Source organism: Schistocerca americana, chromosome 4 (genome assembly GCF_021461395.2).
Source record: "Schistocerca americana isolate TAMUIC-IGC-003095 chromosome 4, iqSchAmer2.1, whole genome shotgun sequence".
Lineage (NCBI taxonomy): Eukaryota > Metazoa > Arthropoda > Insecta > Orthoptera > Acrididae > Schistocerca > Schistocerca americana.
In genome coordinates, this window is record NC_060122.1 from 184191916 (window position 1) to 184217542 (window position 25627).

Here is a 25627-nt window from a genome sequence, read left to right on the forward strand (position 1 = left end):
GACAATGAATTTCAACTTACTCAATTGTGCGCTCCATCACTGAAAATTCTCCAAAACCCGCAGAAACGGAACAACGGGCACAGAAAAAGGGGCGCGCAGACTGAGAACCGTCACTCGGTTCCAGAGCGCGAGCTACCACCACCACCGCGTCCGAAAAGAAGAAAGAAAGAGGTGGAGCGCCTCCACACACACATTGGCGCGATGCTCAACACAGAAGATCTACTGCCATATCTGCATAAAGGTTAGTTTTCACTATAGTAAGGTCTTGTAGGATGTAGGGTAATGCGATGTTTGTCTACGTCTGATTAAGGTTAATCATTAATATGCGCTCATCTGGAAATAGATTTGATCGAAAGTTGAACGGAGGGTAGCGCTTTGAATGGCAGAGGGAAAAATGTGCCAAGACAAGAGCCAAAGGAAAGAAACCTCTGCGGTAGTTGGGTCGGGTTGTAAGAGCAGTAGCGGTTTTCTTGCTGCCTGCGACAGGTCATGCAAGGGTAGGGTTTGTTGGTAGTGGGTATCATGCAGGTCGACACCTTTGACGTTTGGCGCTGCTGTTTCTCGGCGGCTGCTGCTGGGTGCCGGTGTTGGTTTCTCGCTCAGTGTCAGCATACCTGAAACACGTTCATTATCGTTTTGTGTCCGGTAGGTCATGTATCGGATTCCCAATATAGTGTAGTTGGCGGTTTGTTTGTGCGTTAGCGTGAGAGCTTGTCGGTTTCCCTGCTGCAGCCTGTTCCTCGGCTTTAATAGCAGCTAGCATATCCAGTCGGTTTCCTTGCTGCAGCCTGTTCGTCGGCTTTAATAGCAGCTAGCATATCTAGTCAATGTTGCTGATATTTAGGGGCTTGCCGATGTTGTCGCTTGCGGGTGTATGTTGCTTCCTACAGGTGGTTATGCCCTAGCTAGTGGAGTCTTTGGCCACTTATTCTTCCACCTATGGTTGTGATCATAGATTTCCACAGTAAGGAGGAAAGGATTGTTCGAGTGTCTCGAGTTCTGTATAGACTTGCGGCGTGTTTACTGAATACTTCCTTGAGCTTTTCAAGGCGGTATTCACTATAAAGATCCACGGTGCAAATGTTGCATGCTGCGTTGCTAATGATGCGTAGCACTTTGCTCTGAATGATCTGCAGGCGGCGCAGGCGTGTAGGAGCTGCATACTCCAAGACGGGAGCTGTGTACGTCATCAGAGGTTTGATCAGAGTCATGTATATGGACCTTGACACCCACCTATTCAGTGTACTTTCCCTGTTGAGGATTGGGTAGAGTTAGTTTGACCCTCGCGTGGGCTCTGTTGGCAACGTATTCACTGAGGTCCCCATATGTAAGTTTCCGGTCCAGCCAGATGCGGATATACCTGACTTTCTCTCGGAAACGTGTTGGACGTGCCTTTAGTGTTACCTGCCTACAGTCTTGATGTTTGGTCAGTAGCTTTCGTCTGCGTGCGAACAGAAATGTTTCTCACTTGTTGAAGTTTACTTTAATACGCCATCGTTCCAACCAAGGCTCGGCAGTTCTGAGTGCCATCTGTATTCGTGAATTTATGTTCGACGGTTTCCAGTCGTGTGCAAGGATGGCTGTGTCATCCGTGTAGATGGCTAACATCATGTTTTGTGTTACTGGAAAGTCATTAATCTACAGGTTAAAAAGATGGGCCCCAGGATGGATCCCTGGGGTACACCAACTTGGACAACGTGTTGTGTCGATTTTTTGCCTTGCACGTCAGTTTTAAAAGATCTGTTCGTGAGCTATTAGTGTATGAGACGTACGGGGCCGTCGGTGAAACCAGCATCTCTTAGTTTGCTTATAACACCGTTGTTCCACAGACAGTGGAATGCTTTTTCGATGTCGAGGTTCACGGCCCCTGTGGCTTTGTTCGTGTTGTAGCCGTGTGTTATATATTCGACTACACGGAGGATTTGTGTTGTTGAGTCGGGATTCCTAAAGCCTAATTGCTCCAGTCTTAGCATGTCACTGGCACGGCCAGCACGCGCGCAATCCATACACGGTGTCAATGGAGGGGAGGCGACCAGCATATATAAATATAAATATATATATATTTATATATATAGTCAGCATTAATAACCTGCTGATGATGGCACTTTAAACTGTGAAAATTCGTTGTACAACGATCAGTCAATCCAACTGCATGTCCGAGAGACTTTCAATCCACACCAAAAGAACTAAAAATGTTTATTACAGGTGAGTTGGGGAGGCAAGGGAAAACAGACATGAGCCCTTTCAGACCTGAATTTTTTCTGGACGGAGTAAAGTTTTTATTTATGTGGTAATGCTCTAGGGCGATAACTAATTACCAAACATTCTGTGTTGTAATAAACAGTAAAATGAAAATTCAATAATTATCATGCTAAATAAGAATAACAATATTCAATTAGAAGTGTAATACAACAAACCAAAAATATACGTGTACTATGGTGGTCACAAGCTGCTGTGCAGTTCACAAGCTGCTGCGCATGACTTGCTGATATATTCATATGGATACCCAACAGTTGGCAACACTTGTACAGGATGAATGGTTGAAGCTTCACGAAAGTGTACCTCAGGTTTCCATTGAGAAAAATACTTCTGTAGCAACTAACATACAGTAAAATTAAATAGGTACAACTGTACCCAAAGGGTCTTAAAGTGTTAAGCTTAAAAATTTGTAAGCGAGTGCATTGATTCTGATGTATGTGGAGTACAACGAATGAACAGAAGAATCGCAGGGCCAGTTCTACTGCAATACAAGGAAAGCTGTTGCAAGCAGCGAATTTATCGTGACATAAGAAGGGACAACTCATACTGTACAGTGTAGTCGATGGTAATATTACCACAAGTACAACCGAGTGGTAGAGATATCTAAGACACAGCGATGGACGCATCAACAAATGTTTGCTTTCTGTGAATGGCAACTGTGATGCAAAAGTTTTTAATGTGAGGCAACAAGATAAAAGCTGCTCCTACTAACGCAATGAGAAGACAGGGCAGAAACCAGCCACCCCTCAGGATATACATTAGTACGGTGTAACACTGCTTCTTGCCCGTATAATGGCCCCTTTAGAGCCAAAAGAGAGGCCACGAGGCAAGCGAAATGCTTTTTTAAGTGAGAGTACAACATTTTCTCCGATAAGCTTATTTAAGGCTGTAAGCCAGACAAATTGCGGATTTCTTTCAAGCATTTTGTTTACTGCCTCGCAGTTTCCAGGTTATTAACCCTGTTGTCAAGAAGGCAAAATCTTGAAGCTTTTTTGGTGTATCTTGGTAGATTCACTCCATAAACTGAAGAATAGAGGAAGTGTCCCATCTACTGCAGGACGGTCTTGAGCAAAGACTGTTGTGTTTTTACGGCCATTTAGTTTATTATTGTTTTCATGCTGTCATAAACATAAGGAATGTGGTTTTATTTCCTACCAACTGTGTAAGTGAGACCGAAATGTCGCGTTGTCAGTGATCAGGAGCTGAACAGCAGCTGTTGATATAGGATCAGCCACTCCTGTTAACATTTCTAAGTACTGCGACAATTCACACCCACAACGAAATGAAGCAACACTTCTTCGAGCTCTGACAGTTTGGACGAGACGTCTTGGACTAGATTTTGCAGCAATGCATACAAAACATTCAACAATAACTGCCTTAAAAGATGTTGATTTGAAACTGGCTCTTCTGAGGTGATGATTTTGACACTGGATTCGAGTTATATGCAGGTCATTCAATTCGGTGTTGCATTTTACGTATAGTAGTCATATTTTCTACATCCGATAGCTCTGCTTTACACTAAATCATTGACACCGAGTGGGTCGTAGGCGGCAAACAACGTAATGCCATATTAGATTGAATTAACTATAACATTATAACCAAATACACAAATTTCTTCTTCGTTGCAATAGTGACTGCTTGACCATTCCCATATGAGTTACTGTGCAATATTACGTGGAATGCTCCAAGTAGTTTAGAAAATCTTTCGTTCCATCTTAACACGTCTCATGTGACAAAAAACTCACACAAGAACGACAGATTGTAAGCAGGTCAGTAAAACAACGGTTGACAAACTCACACGTTGGTGACGATGGCTACCAGTAATGGTAACGTACGTTATCTACACTTTACATCTACATCTACATTTATATTCCGCAAGCGTAGGAGGGCACCTTACGTGCCACTGTCATTACCTCCGTTTCCTGTTCCGGTCGCGTATGGTTCGCAGGAACAACGACTGCCGGAAAGCCTCGGTGCGTGCTCGAATCTCTCTCATTTTACATTCGTGATCTCCTCGGGAGGTATAAGTAGGGGGGAAGGAATATCTTCGATACCTCATCCAGAAACTCACCCTTTCAAAACCTGGACAGCAAGTTAGACCGCGATGCAGAACGCCTCTCTTGCAGTCTGCCACTTGAGATTGCTAAACATCTCCGTAACTCTATCACGCTTTCCAAATAACCTTGTTACGAAACGAGCCGCTATTCTTTGGATCTTCTCTATCTCCTCTGTAAAATGATTCAAATGGCTCTGAGCACTATGGGACTTACTTCTAAGGTCATCAGTCCCCTTGAATTTAGAACAACTTAAACCTAACTAACCTAAGGACATTACACACATCCATGCCCGAGGCAGGATTCGAACCTGCGACCGTAGCGGTCGCGCGGCTCCAGACCATAGCGCCTAGAACCGCTCGGCCACCCTGGCCTGCCTCCTCTGGCAACCCGACCTGTTACGGATCCCACACTGATGAGCAATACTCAAGTATAGGTCGAACGAGTGTTTTGTAAACCACCTCCTTTGTTGATGGACTACGTTTTCTAAGGACTCTGCCAATGAATCTCAACCTGGCACCATCCTTACCAACAATTAATTTTATATGATCATTCCACTTCAAATAGTTCCGTACGCATACTCCCAAATATTTTACAGAAGTAACTGCTACCAGGTTTGTTTTGCTATCATAAAATAACACAATAAAGGATCCTTCTTTCTATGTATTCGCAATACATCATATTTGTCTATGTTAAGGGTCAGTTGCCACTCCCTGCACCAAGTGCCTGACCGCTAAGACCTTCCTGCATTTCGCTGCAATTTTCTAATGCTACAACTTCTCTGTATACTACAGCGTCATCCGCGAAATGTCGCATGGAACTTCCGACACTATCTACTAGGTCATTTATATAAATTGTAAAAAGCAATGGTCCCATAACACTCCCCTGTGGCAGGCAAGAGGATACTTTAACGTCTGTAGACGTCTCTCCATTATGAACAAAATGCTGTGTTCTGTTTGCTAAAAAATTTTCAATCCAGCCACACAGCTGGTCTGATATTACGTAGGCACTTACTTTGTTTATCAGGCGACACTGCGGAACTGTATCGAACACCTTCCGGAAGTCAAGGAAAATGGCATTTACCAGGGAGCCTGTATCTAATATTTTCTAGGTCTCATGAACAAATTAAGCGAGTTGGGTATCACACGATCGCTGTTTCCGGAATCCATGTCGATTCCTAAAGAGTAGATTCAGGTTTCCAGAAATGACACGATACGCGGGCAAAAAACATGTTCTAAAATTCTACAACAGATCGATGACAGAGGTATATAGGCCTATAGTTTTGCGCATCTGCTCGATGACCCTTCTTGAAAACTGGGACTACCTGTGCTCTTTTCCAATCATTTGGAACCCTCCGTTCCTCTAGAGACTTGCGGTACACGGCTGTTAGAAGGGGGGCAAGTTCTTTCGCGTACCCTGTGTAGAATCGAATTGGTATCCCGTGAGGTCCAGTGGGCTTTCCTCTGTTGAATGATTCCAGTTGCTTTTCTATTCCTTGGACACTTACTTCGATGTCAGCTATTTTTTCGTTCGTACGAGGATTTAGAGAAGGAACTGCAGTGCGGTCTTTCCTTTGTGAAACAGCTTTGTAAAAAAGGTGTTTAGTATTTCAGCTTTACGAGTGTCATCCTCTGTTTCAATGCCATTATCATCCCAGAGTGTCTGTAAATGCTGATTCGATCCACTTACTGATTTAACGTAAGACCAGAACTTCCTATGATTTTCAGTCAAGTCGGTACACAGAATTTTACTTTCGAAATCACTGAACGCTTCACGTATAGCCCTCCTTAATCTAACTGTGACATCGTTTAGCTTCTGTTTGTCTCAGAGGTTTTGGCTAGGTTTAAATTTGCAGTGAAGCTCTCTTTGCTTTCGCAGTAGTTTCCTAACTTTGTTGTTGAACCACGGTGTGTTTTTCCCGTCCCTCACAGTTTTACTCGGCACGTACCTGTCTGAAACGCATTTTACGATTGCCTTGAACTTTTTCCATATACACTCAACATTGTCAGTGTCGGAACAGAAATTTTCATTTTGATCTGTTAGGTAGTCTGAAATCTGCTGCTATACTCTGAGCCTCATGGTCCAGGTCCACCATCGTCATACGTTCCTATAATTAAGTAGTGACTAGTGTACTGGGGAACGGGCTTGCTTTGAAATCACCCACATGACACTAGTATAACTGGGACCAGAAGAAATACACAGAGGTGGGCTGTACTGTTCACAGTTTGTATCATCATTTATTGATAAATACGGTTTTGCATACAATACATATTCTTCGTCCTAATAAGCACATTTCACAAGAATTGCATGATCACTGTTCCAGTTCATAGGGACGCATAAGGCTAGTGTTCAGCCACTTGCTAAATATTCTATTTAAACGTCTTACACAGGAATTTTACACGAAGGTATCAAAGACCAGACCTGCTCCCAGTTTACCGTCCCATTGCTGTTCGTTGTTACTAATACATGTTTTAGAAAGCAAATAATGTGTGTAACAGTTTATACACTTAGTCTAAACAGATTTCGCGTGTACTGTATTTCAATAAGATTTCATTTAGTAATGTATGTACGCACAGAAGCTATTTTATTGAAGACTAGCGACCGCCTCTGTCTCCTCACGGGTAACATTAATTGACTATAGCCAGACGTATTGTTTAAAATAAATAATAACATACACTAAACTTCCTCTTGAAGCACTTTATCTACTATCGAAAACCATTTTAAAATTCCTGCAGTAGTGCCTGAGATCACCCTTCACGTACAGATAGAAAAAGGCAGTAGGGTCCTTCAGTTCGTAATGTGAACAGATATCCAGAAACCTACCAAGTGAACCATACCAGCGGCAAAAATCGTATCGGAATCCAAACAGTTGTTCATGAGATTAGCCTTCAGAAACAAACAAAAAACGCGGACAGAGCTTCAATTGAAAATCTGTAGACTCTGGTGAAGCCTTACTCTCTGAGAGAGCGGATAGTGGCAGCTGTTTCCTACTTTTCCCGCTGGACACTGCCTCCTCTCCAGCTGAAACGTTCTATCTCCAGTCACACCCACAACGTGTCACTCTTATCGTCAAAATGAAACAAATTGTAATACATACATTATACATTCATCATTAACATCAGCAGTACGTTGTATACACAAATCTTCCTCTCGAATGTATCTGTTATACATTTACATTTACATTTACATTTATACTCCGCAAGCCACCCAACGGTGTGTGGCGGAGGGCACTTTACGTGCCACTGTCATTATCTCCCTTTCCTGTTCCAGTCGCGTATGGTTCGCGGGAAGAACGACTGTCTGAAAGCCTCCGTGCGCGCTCTAATCTCTCTAATTTTACATTCGTGATCTCCTCGGGCTGGAATTCGGTTTGGGATGCGGGTTGCTCAAATGTGGAGCTCAACAATTATTTTATTTTACGTCAATACAATACAAATAATAGTTTCTCTTCACGGAACAACCTAACAGTTCATATTCATCATTGATGGTAAGATCAGCTACAATTATGATTTTTTTTTATATCCTTTTAGAAGGAACAGACTTTCACTGAAACTATATATTTCTGCAGCCCGTAAGGATCCACAGGCGCAGCCAAGACGATAAAGTTTCTTCCATTGAATCAAAGGTACAATGTCCAACCTTTGGACTAATATACATAATTAGGCAGAAATATTAACAATATACAATGCCTGGCTCTCAACCTTATCAAATCATCATACCTGAAACAACTTCCAAACAAATCATAAGATGACATAACGATATTAGACTTCATCAGGACGATGACACGCGTATCCCACTACTACTGCCCCGATGTTGCTACCACACGTTACACACTACACTCTACCAAAATGTTTACACATATCCATAAAAATTATAGCCGCCCGATGTGGCCGAACGGTTCTAGGCGCTTCAGCCTGGAACAGCGCAACCGCTATGGTCGCAGGTTCGAATCCTGCCTCGGTCAAGGATGTGTGAGATGTCCTTAGTTTGGTTGGGTTTAAGTAGTTCTAAGTTCAGTTGATTGATGAAAGGAGGAAGTGCAAACATGTTCCGGGAAAATCAGGAATACAGAAATACAAGTCGCTGAGGAATGAAATAAATAGGAAGTGCAGGGAAGCTAAGACGAAATGGCTGCAGGAAAAATGTGAAGACATTGAAAAAGATATGATTGTCGGAAGGACAGACTCAGCATACAGGAAAGTCAAAACAACCTTTGGTGACATTAAAAGTAACGGTGGTAACATTAAGAGTGCAACGGGAATTCCACTGTTAAATGCAGAGGAGAGAGCAGATAGGTGTAAAGAATACATTGAAAGCCTCTATGAGGGTGAAGATTTGTCTGATGTGATAGAAGAACAAACAGGAGTCGATTTAGAAGAGATAGGGGATCCGATATTAGAATCGGAATTTAAAAGAGCTTTGTAGGACTTACAGTCAAATAAGGCAGAAGGGATAGATAACATTCCATCAGAATTTCTAAAATCATTGGGGGAAGTGGCAACAAAACGACTATTCACGTTGGTGTGTAGAATATATGAGTCTGGCGATATACCATCTGACTTTCGGAAAAGCATCATCCACACAATTCCGAAGACGGCAAGAGCTGACAAGTGCGAGAATTATCGCACAATCAGCTTAACAGCTCATGCATCTAAGCTGCTTACAGCAATAATATACAGAAGAATGGAAAAGAAAATTGAGAATGCGCTAGGTGACGATTAGTTTGGCTTTAGGAAAAGTAAAGGGACGAGATAGGCAATTCTGACGTTACGGCTAATAATGGAAGCAAGGCTACAGAAAAATCAAGACACTTTCATAGGACTTGTCGACCTGGAAAAAGCGTTCGACACTGTAAAATGGTACAAGCTGTTCGAGATTCTGAAAAAAGTAGGGGTAAGCTATAGGGAGAGACGGGTCATATACAATATGTACAACAACCAAGAGGGAATAATAAGAGTGGACGATCAAGAACGAAGTGCTCGTATTAGGAAGGGTGTAAGACAAGGCTGTAGCCTTTCTCCCCTACTCTTCAATCTGTACATCGAGGAAACAATGATGGAAATAAAAGAAAGGTTCAGGAGTGGAATTAAGATACAAGGTGAAAGGATATCAATGATACGATTCGCTGATGACATTGCTATCCTGAGTGAAAGTGAAGAAGAATTAAATGATCTGCTGAACGGAATAACGGAATGAACAGTCTAATGAGAACACGGTATGGTTTGAGAGTAAATCGGAGAAAGACGAAGGTAATGAGAAGTAGTTGAAATGAGAACAGCGAGAAACTGAACCTCAGGATTGATGGTTACGAAGTCAATGAAGTCAAGGAATTCTGCTACCTAAGCAGTAAAATAACCAATGACGGACGGAGCAAGGAGGACATCAAAAGCAGACTCGCTATGGCAAAAAAGGCATTTCTGGCCAAGAGAATTCTCCTAGTAACAAATACCGGCCTTGATTTGAGGAAGAGCATTGTACAGCATTGTATGGTAGTGAAACATTGACTGTGGGGTAACCGGAACAGAAGAGAATCGAAGCATTCGAGACGTGGTGCTATAGACGAATGTTGAAAATTAGGTGGACTGATAAGGTAAGGAATGAGGAGGTTCTACGCAGAATCGGAGAGGAAAGGAATATGTGGAAAACACTGATAAAGAGAAGGGGCAGGATGATAGGACATCTGCTAAGACATGAGGGAATGACTTCCATGGTACTAGAGGGAGCTGTAGAGGGCAAAAACTGTGGAGGAAGACAGAGATTGGAATACGTCAAGCAAATAATTGAGGACGTAGGTTGCAAGTGCTACTCTGAGATGAAGAGGTTAGCAAAGGAAAGGAATTTGTGGCGGGCCGCATCAAACCAGTCAGTAGACTGATGTGACCAAAAAGAAAAAAAAAGTTCTAGGGGACTGATGATATCAGATGTTAAGTCCCATAGTGATCAGAGCCAGTTGAACCCTGTTTTGTGGTAGTGCCACGAAAAATAACAAGGGGCGCAAGCCCCCTCCATGTAAAACACAACCACACCGTAACACCACCGCCTTCGAATTTTGCTTTTGGCACTATATACACTCGCAGACGACGCTCACCGGGCATTCGCTATACCTACACAATACTATCGGATCACCACACCGTGTACAGTGATTGGCCACTCCACACAACGTTTTTTCACTGTTCAATCATTGGCTTATGAGCAGCCACTCGGCAATGAAATCCAAGTTTTCTCACCTCCCCCCTAAATGTCATAGTACTTGCAGTGGATCCTGATGCAGTTTGGAATTCCTACGTGATGGTCTGGATAGATGTCTGCCTATTACATATTACGACCGTCCTCAACTGTCGGCGGTCTCTGTCAGTCAACAGACGAGGTCGGTCTGTACGCTTTTGTGCTGTGCGTGTGGCTTCACGTTTCCATTTCACTATATCATTGGAAACAGTGGACCTAGGGATGTTTAGGAGTGTGGAAATCTCGTCTACAGACGTATGACACAAGTGACACCCAATCACCTGACCACGTTAGAAGTCCGTGAGTTCCGCGGAGCGCTCCATTCTGCTCTCTCACGATGTCTAATGACTACTGAGGTCACTGATATGGAGTACCTGGCAGTAGGTAACAGCCCATTCCACGTAATATGAAAAACATATTTTCTGGGAGTGTCTTGATACTTTTGATCACATAGCGTATTGATATCACGTTTAGATCCACATTTTGGAGAGGCGAAACGCTCCCCAATGAAAATTTCGTAGGTCACTTGAACATTTTTAACATAATATTTTTTTTTATCTTAGACAGTTTTTACATTACAAACGAATGTGTTCGATCAGCACATGCAAAGGGGTAAGTTCAGCTGAAACAGGAAGCGATCACGAAAATAGCTCAAAAACATGTTGTGAGCTTGGAAGCATCTTAAAAACATTTAGAAACTGGTCCCTGTAATTCCTTCAACGCACCAGTGAATTCTTGAAATCTCATTTCGTTTAACACCCGGGAGCTTAGGGAATTGGACAGGGTCGTCCCTTCCAAAATGCGATTTTCTTTTCAAATGCACAAACTTCCCTCATCACGTCACATATACTTACGTTGTTTCTCACCTTGTAACGTTCATGCTTTACTTTTGCCTCCATAAATTCAACAGAACTTGCTCTTACATCGAAAAATTTTTCCAGTTATGCACTTAACCAACGAACTTTGCATTAATATGTAACCTCTCCAAAATGGCGCGCGGGGCAGCCGCGCGTTCTGAGGCGCATTGCCACGGTTCACGCGGCTTCTCCCGTCAGAAGTTCGAGTCCTCCCTCGGTCATGTGTGGGTGTGTTGTCCTTAGCGTAAGTTAGTATAAGTTAGATTAAGTAGTGTGTAAGCCTAGGGACCGATGACCTCTGTAGTTTGGTCCAATTGGAACTTACCACAAACTTCCAACATTTCCTCTCCACACTCTTCGTCCACTTATTTCAAAAAGTATTGAAACTGAAGGTGTAATAATGCACGTAACTTCAGAAAATTTAATATCCATACCGCCAATTTCTTAGCGTTCGCCATGTCAGTTAGTTTTGCTCCTTGATTTACAAAACAATTAATCCTGTACGAATCGTCTTTTGATCTTTCTAAGTTTTTCTTCTTACATGATAAACTGAGTCTATAAATTCTGTGTGTAATGCAATTAAAAAGTATATTTCCATTGCCGGTCGCTTATGTGATTGGATGCTAGATAACGAGAATTCTCAGCATTCTCTTTGAAAAGGTATTGTGATTCCCAATTATCTATAAAGGCTAGCGACCGTTTCTTTTGATCAACGTCCACTGTCCTCTGAACTTCCTTTCACTACAAGCAAACAGCTAGGGATAAACTGCACTGCCTGCCATAGTTCTGACCAACTGAAGAAAGTCATACCAAGCGAAAAATGCCTCACCAAATACCTGAAGAAAAGATGTCACATTGCACAGTTGAATCAACTGTACGTATTGCATTGGGCGGTTGAAGCAATTGTCTTGCTGTACAGAATAGTTCTGAGAAGCACCGATCACAGCCGAGTTGTACCAAGGAGAGACATGGCAGCCTGAGCCTGGGACCACATGTCTGCAGCACATAATGCCCTTGTGAAGATTTACACGCTACAGCTGACCCTCTTTTACATACAACCTGAATGTCTCCAGAGTGCACATAAAGATTAATGCTCCAAGTTCATAGACGGAATACTTACTTTATAAAGGCGTTAGTCCTCTAGAAGCATATGTCACAGGCATTCTTCCTTCTGGGTTCACCTGGCGAAATTCTACTACCAACCCATTCAGGCATCAGACAGCACTCTTAGCTGCATATCAAAGAGCGGTTTTACCAACACAGGGGCATTAATCACAGCCTTTAATGCAGCTTGTTGTGATTCGCTCCAGTGAAATGTATTGCTCTTTTTGAGAAGTTCATTTAGTGGTCTCATCAACTAAACAAGAATCAGTACAAATTTACTAAGGAAATTAATGAGTCTCACAAATCTTACTATCTACTTAGCATTACTGATGCGGGGATTCTCTAAGAAACGACATGTAAGGGAACCGGAACCTAATCTTTTCAGGCTTAACCATCAGTCCTACCTTACTATGCACCTGCTAACCATCTAAAGGAGACCTATAAATCAGGCAGTGCAATTTAACAGAGGACTACGTTCTTATTAGATATCTGCAGTCAACTATTACTCTTGGCCTGCCAGATGGTTTAAGCAAGGGAAATATGGGAGCCAAATAAAGCGATCAGGAAGGACGAATAATACCTTATGAAACATGTATTAGACTGGATCTTCCCGTACATTCATGCACACGGGCAACAGACAACATTGCGCCTCCTCGCTGGCATAGAATCCATCTTTATTTAGTAGTTAATTAACTTGGTCAGCCCTAACCTATCAGGTAGCACATCACTAAATTTAGTACATAGCTGCTGTACTTGCTCCGTCTGACTCGGTAAGACATGATGTAACTAAACCACCTCATCTCCACCCTTCCATTGCTATGCTGCAACTGTAACTAGAGTTTCATATTTAGTACTTGCACAGGTGTGAGGCGAAGAGAAACTCTCCTGTCTGCACGAATGTCAAAATGAAACCGAGGGTGGTTGCTACATTCGGAAGCCATGGAGCTTGATGTGCGTGTTAGTCAACGGGCGAGTAGAGACCCTGAACACCACGTGGAAGCAAGAGCATGTAGTGTTGTGAAAGCCGGGTCCACGTCAGTCGATGCCAGCATAAGGACTGACTGATCCAACATAACGTGGCCAGCAAGAAACATTGACCAGCGGGTCTGCCCATACGATGCTCCACGCGCGCCGTCTACGGTAGCTTCCTGTGCTACTCCAACGCAAGACCACTCCAGATCACTTGTGTGTCTACGTACGTCCGCTGGCAGTGATAAATAACAAAAGGTGAATCACTGTCATTCTCTCGTGGTTTCTACAGAAGCCAGCGATGGATCTGGTTGGTCCTCTGTTTTAATCCTACATGATTAGTGTCCCTGACTGACTAGACATAGTTTTGAATCGATAGAATCAGCGGCGTGGTACGAATTTCTTTCGTGGGAAAGTTATATATCCTTAGGATTCCTATAATTAATAGCTCTCTGGCATCTGATTTTCCTAGTATTAGTTTTTGTGGCAGTTCCAGTTTAAGATGATTCACACAATTATTATTTAAGGGCTGTTACTGTTTTCAGTGTATGATCGAAAAATTAAGAAACCTTTCCGCCAATTTCTGTGCAAAGGTTACATTTAATTGCGTTATCGGTCAACTTCCTGTCCCTGCACCAAACATCGCTGCCGTGCATGTCTTGTCGCAGTTTATTAGAGTTTGTCGGTCTGCAATATCTCTGCGTACAGCAGCGTCAACAGCGTATACCTTCATGAAGTTTACGATCTTACCAACGAGACCATTTCTATTTATCGTCAACAGTTATGCTTACACAACACCCTCATGAGATATTCTGTAAATTATTTTAAAAAATGACGAATGTGCCCCGTTAAGAACGACGTATTTGGTTCTGTCTGCTAGAAAGTTATAAAGCTGATCCGATTAATGTTGACTATATCCTTCAGTTTCAAGCAGGTTAGGCATATTAACTATAGCACTGAATCTCAGATAGACCAATACTCCGATGTTCCAAAGAAACTGCTACAAGCATGCGTATTCAAATACAGAGATATATAGAAACAGGCAGCATACTTCGCTGAGGTCGGAAACGCCTATATAAGGCAAGTGTCTGGTGCAGTTATTACATCGGTTACTACTGCTACAGCCGGCAACTGTGGCCGAGCGGTTCTGGGCACTTGAGTCCGGAACCGCACTGCTGCTGCGGTCGCAGGTTCGAATCCTGCCTCGGGCATGGGTTTGTGTGATGTCTTTAGGTTGGTTAGGTTTAAGTAGTTCTACGTCTAAGGGGACTGATGACCTTAGTACCATAGTGCTTAGAGCCATCTGAGCCACCTGAACTACTGCTACAATGTCAGGTTATCAAGATTTAAGTGAGTTTGAACATAGTGTTACAATCCGTGCACGAGCGATGGCACAGCATCTCTGAAGTAGCGATGAAGTGAGGATTTTCCCACACGATCATTTCACGAATGTACGGCGAATATTAGGAATCGGGTAAAACATCAGATCTCCGGCATTGCAGAGGCCGGAAAAAGGCTCTGAAAGAACTGGAACAACGACGATTGCAAAGAAGCGTTCAGCGTGACAAAAGTGCAACCCTTCCGCCCACTCGTGTACCCTTGATGACTGGACGACACTAAGCTTTACGCCTCGCCTGGGCCCGTCAATGCCGACATTGGACTGTTGATGACTGGAAACGTGTTGCCTGGTCGGACGAGTCTCGTTTCAAATTGTATCGAGCGGCTGCACGTGTACGGGTATGGAGATAACCTCATGAATCCATGGACCCTGCATGTCAGCAGGGGACTGTTGAAGCAGGTGGATGGTGTGTAAGGCGTGGAGCGAGTGAGGTTGGACTGATATTGGATTCCCGACACGTCTAGATGCAGCCTCTCACAGGTGACACTTACGTAAGCATTCTGTCTCATTACCTGCAACTATTCACCTGCATTGTGCATTCCGACGGACTTGTGCAATTCCTGCAATGCGAGACCGCCACGTCCAGAATTGCTACAGAGCGGTTCCAAGAACACTCTTCTGAGTTTAAAACCTTCCGCTGGCCACCAAGCTCCCCAGCTATGAAAAATATTGAGAATATCTATGATGCGTTGTAACATGCTGTCCAGAAGAGAGAACTCAACCCCTTCGTACTCTTACAGATATGTGGACAGCTATGCAGGATTCATGACTCCCCCCAGCAGTACTTCGGCTCCATGCCACGTCGTGTTACGGGACTTCTGCGTACTCGCAAGGACCCCACATGACATTAGGCAAATGTAACAGTTTTTTGCTCTCTTCGGTGTAATGTAGAATAAGATAACCATTAAAAAGGATTTCTACCTAGTGTTTGTTTTATGTCACAAAGAAACAGAGCTTCAAAACATTTACGATAAGCGGCAGCTCAGGGTCCCAAGAATACGACACTACTGACTGGAGGGATCTAGTATAGTTTTTTACATTGTGACACAGTGCCAGGCTCAGAAACGTTTTATGTCAAACAACAAGGACGTTAAAAATGTTAGTCTTCGTCCTCGTGGTCGGGGCCCACTGCTGCCAATCGATCTGTGTACCATACTTTGACAACGGTGTCGTTAGATGCGGTATGGAATGGCGTGGGGACAGTGCAGATACAGGCCTATAAATGCGATTGGTGTAGGTAAATTGGCGCGCAACTAGAGCTGGTTCAGAAAAGAGGGTGTCACTGTCGTCTCTACGTTAATGGCATGCACATACAAAATTCTGCGAACAAGACTTCAGTATCTCTTTTCCAGACGGAAGAAGCCTTGGGTCTTCTTGCAAGGAGGATGTAATCTCAAGCTTTGAGGACTTCGCGTTGCGTTCGACAAGCCCTGGAGTTGATTCGTCGTAGTTCACCAAGATTTGTTACTCTACAGTAATCACTTATTATACATCCAGCAAGCCTTGCTTTCAACAAAGCGCTTTCAGTAGATTTTCCATTATGAAGCAATTTTCTAGAATTGTATGAACTTAATTTACTTCGTGAATATTTATGAATACCCCTGAAGCAAAATAAATAAGTTATTTGTGTGACTCTGGTAGGACGGCGAGATGACGCAGTGGTTAAGTTACTTATCTCGTAATCATTTGGATGGCGGTTCAAATCCTTAGCAGGTCATGAAGACTAAGTTTTCCCGTGATTTTTCGGAACCGATAAAGGTGAACACAGGAATGTTTGTTTGAAAAGGACGTAGAGGTTTAGCTCTACATCCTTCCCAAATACCGTCCTGCAGTTTATCTCTAATGACCTTGTACCCGATGGATATTAAATGGAAAACCTGCTTTTTCTTTTTCTAACAGGGGTAGGAAAAATTATCCGCAACGTACGTGTTGTTATATGCATCCACAGCTGAGTGGATAGCACAGCTGACTGCCATGTCGAGGGTCCGGGTGCGATTCCCAGCACTGCCAGTGATTTTTCCTTGATGTAGGGGGTGTCAGGGGGGGGGGGGGGAGGAATTAGAACGGGGAGTATTCAGACACGTGGTGCTGACTGAGACGCTCCTAGACCGAATAGTAAGAACGCCTGATCACGAAAACGACGGCCTGGAGATCGGTGCGCTGTCCACACGCCCATCCACACCGCATCTAACGACAGCATTATCGCAGGATGGTAAGAGGGTCGACTGTTAGCAGTGGGCCAGCCAGGGTCCGCAGACGAAGATTAATATTTTTAACATCCTTGTTAATTGACGTAAGAGTTTCCTCAGCATGTCAGTGCGTCATAATGAAAAAAGCTACAACAGTTTTCTCCAATAAATAGTGTCATATTTCTTCGGGATGTGAGAGGCAGCTTATCAAAAAACGCGTTAAAGCTAAAAAAATACAATGAAATTACCCTTGATTATACGTTGAAGAGCCAAAGAAACAGTACACCTGCCTAACATCGTGAAGGCCCCGGCGAGGGAGCGGAAGGGCCGCAACACGATGAGTCATGGACTCTAATGCCTGAAGTGTTGCTGTAGGGAATCCTGCAGGGCTGTCCATAAGTCCGTAAGAGTACGAGGACGCGGAGATCTCTTCTGAGTAGCACGTTGCAAGACATGACTTCTTGGTATGCCTTCTCGGTAAATTTCGCGATATCTTTGTTTTGGAACAATCCTTACAGGCCCTTCCCTTTTCACTTCTCCATCTGTCACTCTCCGACTGCTTTCTCTTACCCCCCACCCCCCAACTTCACCCCCTCATGACTGACTGCCACCGCCGTCACCGACGCCGCCATAAAGATGAGGCCAGGACAATGGCCTTTCGTTTTCATTCAACTCCTACTGTCCCTCCTCCTTTCCTTTAATCTGTCATTTACTTGTAAGCCAGCGGCCAGTCAAAGGGCCGTTCATTTTCCTCACTCTCTCACTGTCGCTTCTACTATCCTTTCATCTGTCATTTTTAAATACTACGCTGGCCAGTCAATTGGGCCGTTCATTTTCTTGTTACTTCTACTATCTCTCTAACTATTCTTTCATATTAAAAAGAAAGCCAGCACAAAGTCAAGACCAACTCAGCATCACCATGCAATTTCCCCCACACCACATCAAGCCAGAAGGAGAAGCGCCCCAGAGGCGCTAGCACTTCAACACCAGTCGAGGTTTCGAACCTCAGTTATGTGCGAGGGAGCGAGTGTTTTGGAACAATAATACCGATATTGAGAACTACATTATGCAATGCACAGCTGTAAGAGTATATTGTATTACAGAAGGTCGATCATCAAGTGCAAAAACCATCTTAGCCATTCATTTGTGTAATTGGCATGACACTTTTCAGACGTACATTGTTCCATCATTGATATTGGATTTCAATGCATATCATTCTGTCCATTTAATCACATAAACATATTTGTGTGATATATTCGTTCTCTGAACAACTCAGGTCAAAAATTCAAGGAATCTGATGGAATAATGTGCATCTGATAACTGCTACACCTATTACACAAACGCGTAGCTAAGATGGTTTTTAGACCCGACGGTGTCTGACTGATCATAGACCGATATCGATCGTTAGCTACGTATTGCATAACGCACTCCTTAACATTCATTAAAGCTGTACAACACCACCTCCATAAAATATTTCTTATGATAGAGATTTTTCAGGTAAAAACACAAAGGTATACGTAAGGGACATTAGGGTTCTTCAAGGAGGTCTGTTTAGTTCTCTTGTTATTTACTAGCAATGATACAAAACACGAAGGCGCGCCGGAGTGACCGAGCGGTTCTGGGCGCTTCAGTCTGGAACCGCGCGACCGCTACGGTCGCAGGTTCGAATCCTGCCTCGGACATGGATGTGTGTGATGTCCTTAGGTTAGTTAGGTTTAAGTAGTTCTAAGTTCTACGGGACTGATGACCTAAGATGTTAAGTCCCATAGTGCTCAGAGCCATTTGAAACATTTGAAGAGACCACGAAACTGCAGTAACATGTGGCACGTGAAGCATAAATTAAATGATGCTAGAGGACCATACGCTGCACATTTCCAGCAGTTACCTCTATGACTAGTAATAACCTTCCGAGAAAAGTATTCCATTTTTTAATGAAAAAGGGATGTCGTAAACCCAGATTGGGCACTATAAATGTCTGAAGAAATCCACAATGGAGCTTGTCAGATGAAAGACACAGAATATCGCTACACTGAAAGCTGGTGGTGGGAAAACTTCCAGTAAAGGGACATTTCGTTTTCTGATGTTCACGTCACAGATGGACGCCGCTCCAGCTGCCGTACCTAAAGCACACAGCAGCCAAATTACTGCGCAAGTCACTGGAGCGTTTCGGAAAGTATCCGAGAGAACAGTAATTTCTCCCGCAATTTATCAAGCACAGCTGTCACCTGTCATAACAAAACTGTTTTGAAAAACAAGCTCTTCAGCAGTGTCAAGTGCTCAGCAGAGGACCAAATAAATTGCGTTCCAATCTGCAGCAGACGAAGTGGAAAATGAACTGGAAGCGTATGGGATTAATATAATTCAGATTTGGCAGTTCGTGGAGTGCTGGTATTGGTGATGTCAGTGTGTGTGTGTGCGTGTGTGTGTGTGTGTGTGTGTGTGTGTGTGTGTGTGTGTGTGTGTGCGTGTGGGCGTGTGGTGCGCGTTCTTGCGTGCTATGATGCGAGGGTGGGTTTGTGTGTCGGTCACTAGGGTGAACGCTAAATTTACCGGCGCCGGGTTGCATGGCACATGCTAGATATTATACCAGAAACTATCTTGGCCGAAAAATAACTCTTTTCAGACTGTGATGGAGAACCCTGAAGAGCGTATTTGTCCAATTTATGAACACTGAATGTCTTTACAGAATGATACTCGTTGATAGATGACATAGCAGATCAAGGGAGCGAACGTGGTGTTCCTGAGACACGTGTGAAATTGTAAGCTATTTCCTAACGTGGCTCAAAAGCTTCATACCTGTTGTCATTTTCGTCTGCTAATTAGGCATGTGGAAAGATATATCATTGTTTGAAAGGAAGCGCAGGTTACACTCATCGCATGTGAGCCCAGGTATTTTGAGTATACGTAAAACAAAATACGCGATGCCTGTGAGAAAAAAGGTTACCTACGCGATCTGACTCAAAATTGCATATAAAATAGACATACGGCTCATACTTTCATAAAATCACGGCAGTGGAAAGAACAGGGAGTCTGTATATCAAAATATTGTACGTAGTACTTGAATGTGTTACTTCGTAAACAGCATTGACTACTTTGAGGATTTGTTAGCCTTCTACTTGTATCGTCCATCTCCGTAACGAGGCAGTCTCGAAGCTCTGTGAACATATACATTAAATGCAGAAAACAGATAACTAACAGAGTGATCATTTAACAAAACCTTAATTTCCAATAGAACATATAATCACAGTCCAGCGATGCAGCGCAGTCACAAGTCTCATAACATCATCCAGGACCTCAAAATACATTGCCTTGTCTTACTAAGACCATATAACTTCTGTTTATCACCATTATGCCTGAACCACAGTTCAGTGAACCTAAATTTAATCATGTGAATGACTGTTACGTCAGCAGTTCCTTTAGGTGAGCGAAAGCAACAAAATGTCTCCTAGATATCATGGTACATTCCTATGTACTGGACGGTGGGTCTCTCGGTAAAACACAATCGTGAGGACTGAGTTTAACCAAAAATATAATATCAGAAGCTACACAAGTAAACTCTATAACTCCGAAAGGATACAGGAACCGACGAGCCCATGTACTGAGTTTACAAACGGATGTAATATCAGTCACGAGACATGCAATTGAAAAATGTTCGACAAAATTAATCTTTATTCTTCAATAGAGGTAAAATCTTGAATTTATAGTATCACAAGGCGAAATACACTCTCCAGACACATTAATCTGACCACCTGTCGAAAGCCTGAATAATGATTTTTGTAGGGCGAGACGTGCAGGCAAAGAGACCGTGAGGCTCTGGAAGGGTCAGACAGGGATGAGGGGGCCATGGCGGCTCCGCTGCCGTGGTAAGCTGAGCTAGATTTCTGGACTTAGGACCAATGGCGCAAACAGATCGATCTAAGTGGTCCTACGGATTCTAGATTGGGTATAAATCCGCAGAGTTTGGTGGCCAGTGCACTGTGTAAACTCATCCATGTGCCTATCGAACCACACATGCACAGTTCGAGATTTGTGACATGTTGCCTTGTCCCGCTGGTAGATGTCATCATGCCGAGAAAAAGCAAACTGTATATAGTGATGGACATGGTGCTCAAGGATAGACGCAAACTCGTATTGATTGACTGTGCCTTCCACAATGACCAGATCATCCAGGGTATGTGACGAAAACATTCCCCAACTCATATCGCCCCCTCTTTGTTTGGCTTCAGATGTTTCGCCCCATACACGCCAACAGCCATTTGTCCAATCTGTCCAGTGGACAATGGAACGTGATTCATTTGAAATTGTCACTTGTCGCCACTAGTTGCGAGTTTAGTTGCGGTTCTTCTTTGCTCTGACTCATCATTTTCGTGACTTGATTGATGCGACCCGCCACAAATTCCTCTCCTCAAAAATGGTTCAAATGGCTCTGAGCACTATGGGACTCAACTGCTGAGGTCATTAGTCCCCTATAACTTAGAACTAGTTAAACCTAACTAACCTAAGGACATCACAAACATCCATGCCCGAGGCAGGATTCGAACCTGCGACCGTAGCGGTCTTGCGGTTCCAGACTGCAGCGCCTTTAACCGCACGGCCACTTCGGCCGGCAAATTCCTCTCCTGTTTCAACCTTTCGTATCACCGTAGCACCCAACCTACGTCCTCAATTATTTGCTGCATGTCTTCCTCTACAGTTTTTACCCTCTACAGCTCCCTCTAGTACCATGGAAGTTATTTACTGATGTCGTAACACATATCGAATCATCCTGTCCTTTCCACGCGTCAGTATTTCACATATATTCCTCTCCTCGCCGGCAGATTCTGAGGAGAACTTCCTCACTCTTTATTAGTTGCGGTACTGACGTGCAAATTCTATCCTTCCTCGCCGAAAAACAAGCATCAGCACGGATGCAGGTGCCCATAAGTGTCAACGGTCGTCGAAGAGGCGCTGTTGATAGCCTCTTGGTTCATCTGGGCAATCATTTGCTCGATTGTTCCAGGTCTATTCGTCCGTACATATTATAATCGCAGCCACCTTCATTCCTGTCGTCTATGACCTGTGGTGCAGCTACCAGCTGCCGGTTCTGAATTGCGCCATTTTGCCATGTACGGTAAGCATTAACCACGGTGACGTGCGAAAAGTTTACAAACTTAGCCGTTTTGGCACTGTTTCCACCCTAGGTGCGAATACCAGTCATCACCCGCATTTGGACGTCGGATACATCGCACCGTTTCCGCATTACGGCAACGACTACAATGTCTTCCGATTTTCCCTGACACGCTTTATGTGGCCTCCAATGCTGTTTGCACCAACTGCCCCCCGTGAGTGGTTATTGCACGTTCTCGTCGACTGTAGTCGGTGGTCACATTAACATTAATGAACTACAGTACTGGCCATTAAAACTGCTACACTACGAAGATAACGCGCTATAGACGCGAAATTTAACCGACAGGAAGAAGATGCTGTGATATGCAAATGATTAGCTATTCAGAGCATTCAAACAAAGTTGGCGCCGGTCGCGACACCTACAACGAGCTGACATGAGGAAAGTTTCCATCCGATTTCTCATACACAAACAGCAGTTGCCTCGTGAAACGTTATTGTGATGCCTCGACAAAATGAGGAGAAATGCGTACCACACGTTTCTGACTTTGATAAAGGTCGAATTTTTGCCTATCGCGATTGCGGTTTATCGTATCGCTACATTGCTGCTCGCGTTGTCGAGATCCAATGACTGTTAGCAGAATACGGAATCGGTGGGTTCAGGAGGGTAATACGGATCGCCGTGCTGGATCCCAACGGCCTCGTATCACTAACAGTCGAGATGACAGGCATCTTATCCGCATGGATGTAACGGATCGTGCAGCCACGTCTCAATCCCTGAGTCAACAGATGGGGACATTTTCAAGACAACAACCATCTGCACGATCAGTTCGACGACGTTTGCAGCAGCATGGACTATCAGCTCGGAGACTATGGCTGCGGTTACCCTTGGTGCTGCATCACAGACAGGAGCGCCTGCGATGGTGTACTCAAAGATGAACCTGGGTGCACGAATGGCAAAACGTCATTTTTTCGGATGAATCCAGTTTCTGTTTACAGCATCATGATGGTCGCATCCGTGTTTGGCGACATCGCGGTGAACGCACATTGGAAGCGCATATTCGTCATCGCCATACTGGCGTATCACCCAGCGTGATGGTATGGGGTGTATTCGTCATCGCTATACTGGCGTACCACCCATCGTGATGGTATGGGGTGTCATTGGTTACACGTCTCGGTCACTTGTTGTTCGCTTTGACAGCACTTCGAACATTGAACGTTACATTTCAGATGTGTTACGACCCGTGGCTCTAACCTTCGTTGGATCCCTGCGAAACCCTACATTTCAGCAGGATAATGCACTACCGCATGTTGCAGGTCCTGTACGCACCTTTCTGGATACATAAAATGTTCGACAGCTGCCCTGCCAGCTCATTCTCCAGATCTCTCACCAATTGAAAACGTCTGGTCAATGGTGGCCGAGCCACTGGCTCGTAACAATATGCCAGTCACTACTCCTGATGAACTGTCGTATCGTGTTGAAGCTGCACGGGCAGCTGTACCTGTACACGCCATCCAAGCTATGTTCGCCTCAATGCCCAGGCATATCAAGGCCGTTATTACGGCCAGAGGTGGTTGGTTCAAATGGTTCAAATGGCTCTGAGCACTATGGGACTCAACTTCTGAGGTCATTAGTCCACTAGAACTTAGAACTAATTAAACCTAACTAACCTAAGGACATCGCACACATCCATGCGCGAGGCAGGATTCGAACCTGAGACCGTAGCGGTCTCGCGGTTCCAGACTGCAGCGCCTAGAATCGCACGGCCACTTCGGCCGGCAGAGGTGGTTGTTCTGGGTACAAATTTCTCACGATCTATGCACCCAAATTGCGCGAAAATGTAGTCACATGTCAGTTCTAGTATAATATATTTGTCCAATGAATACCCGTTTATCATCTGCATTTCTTCTTGGTGTAGCAATTTTAATGGCCAGTAGTGTAGTAAACGATGCTATTTTTACTTAATTTCTGTCCATGGGAAATAAATATCTCTTGTGCGCATATGTTTCACTTCTGTGATTTTAGTTCTGGCTCAGTATGGTGACATACAGCCAGGAGTACGGTGACCACAAGCTTCTCCACATCTACATCCAGTGACGCCTGTGGGTTGAGGATGACACGGCGACCGGTCAGTACCGTTGGGCCATCATGGCCTATTCCGGCGAATTTTAGTTTACAGAGACGAGATACTGGCAGAAGTAAAGCTGTGAGGACGGAGCGTGAGTCGTGCTTCGTTAGCTCAGACGGTAGAGCACTTGACCGCGAAAGGCAAAGATCCCGAGTTCGAGTCTCGGTCCGGCACACAGTTTTAATCTGCCAGGAAGTTTCAATTTTAGTTTAGTTCATTGTTGATTAAGATCCATTCATTTGACCTATGTCCACATTTTTCGACAATTTCTTGTTTTGACCTTACGCCAGATCTACACTCCTGGAAATTGAAATAAGAACACCGTGAATTCATTTTCCCAGGAAGGGGAAACTTTATTGACACATTCTTGGGGTCAGATACATCACATGATCACACTGACAGAACCACAGGCACATAGACACAGGCAACAGAGCATGCACAATGTCGGCACTAGTACAGTGTATATCCACCTTTCGCAGCAATGCAGGCTGCTATTCTCCCATGGAGACGATCGTAGAGATGCTGGATGTAGTCCTGTGGAACGGCTTGCCATGCCATTTCCACCTGGCGCTTCAGTTGAACCAGCGTTCGTGCTGGATGTGCAGACCGCGTGAGACGACGCTTCATCCAGTCCCAAACATGCTCAATGGGGGACAGATCCGGAGATCTTGCTGGTCGGGGTTGTTGACTTACACCTTCTAGAGCACGTTGGGTGGCACTGGATACATGCGGACGTGAATTGTCCTGTTGGAACAGCAAGTTCCCTTGCCGGTCTAGGAATGGTAGAACGATGGGTTCGATGACGGTTTGGATGTACCGTGCACTATTCAGTGTCCCCTCGACGATCACCAGTGGTGTACGGCCAGTGTAGGAGATCGCTCCCCACACCATGATGCCGGGTGTTGGCCCTGTGTGGCTCGCTCGTATGCAGTCCTGATTGTGGCGCTCACCTGCACGGCGCCAAACACGCATACGACCATCATTGGCACCAAGGCAGAAGCGACTCTCATCGCTGAAGACGACACGTCTCCATTCGTCCCTCCATTCACGCCTGTCGCGACACCACTGGAGGCGGGCTGCACGATGTTGGCGCGTGAGCGGAAGACGGCCTAACGGTGTGCGGGACCGTAGCCCAGCTTCATGAAGACGGTTGCGAATGGTCCTCGCCGATACCCCAGGAGCAACAGTGTCCCTAATTTGCTGGGAAGTGGCGGTGCGGTCCCCTACGGCACTGCGTAGGATCCTACGGTCTTGGCGTGCATCCGTGCGTCGCTGCGGTCCGGTCCCAGGTCGACGGGCACGTGCACCTTCCGCCGACCACTGGCGACAACATCGATGT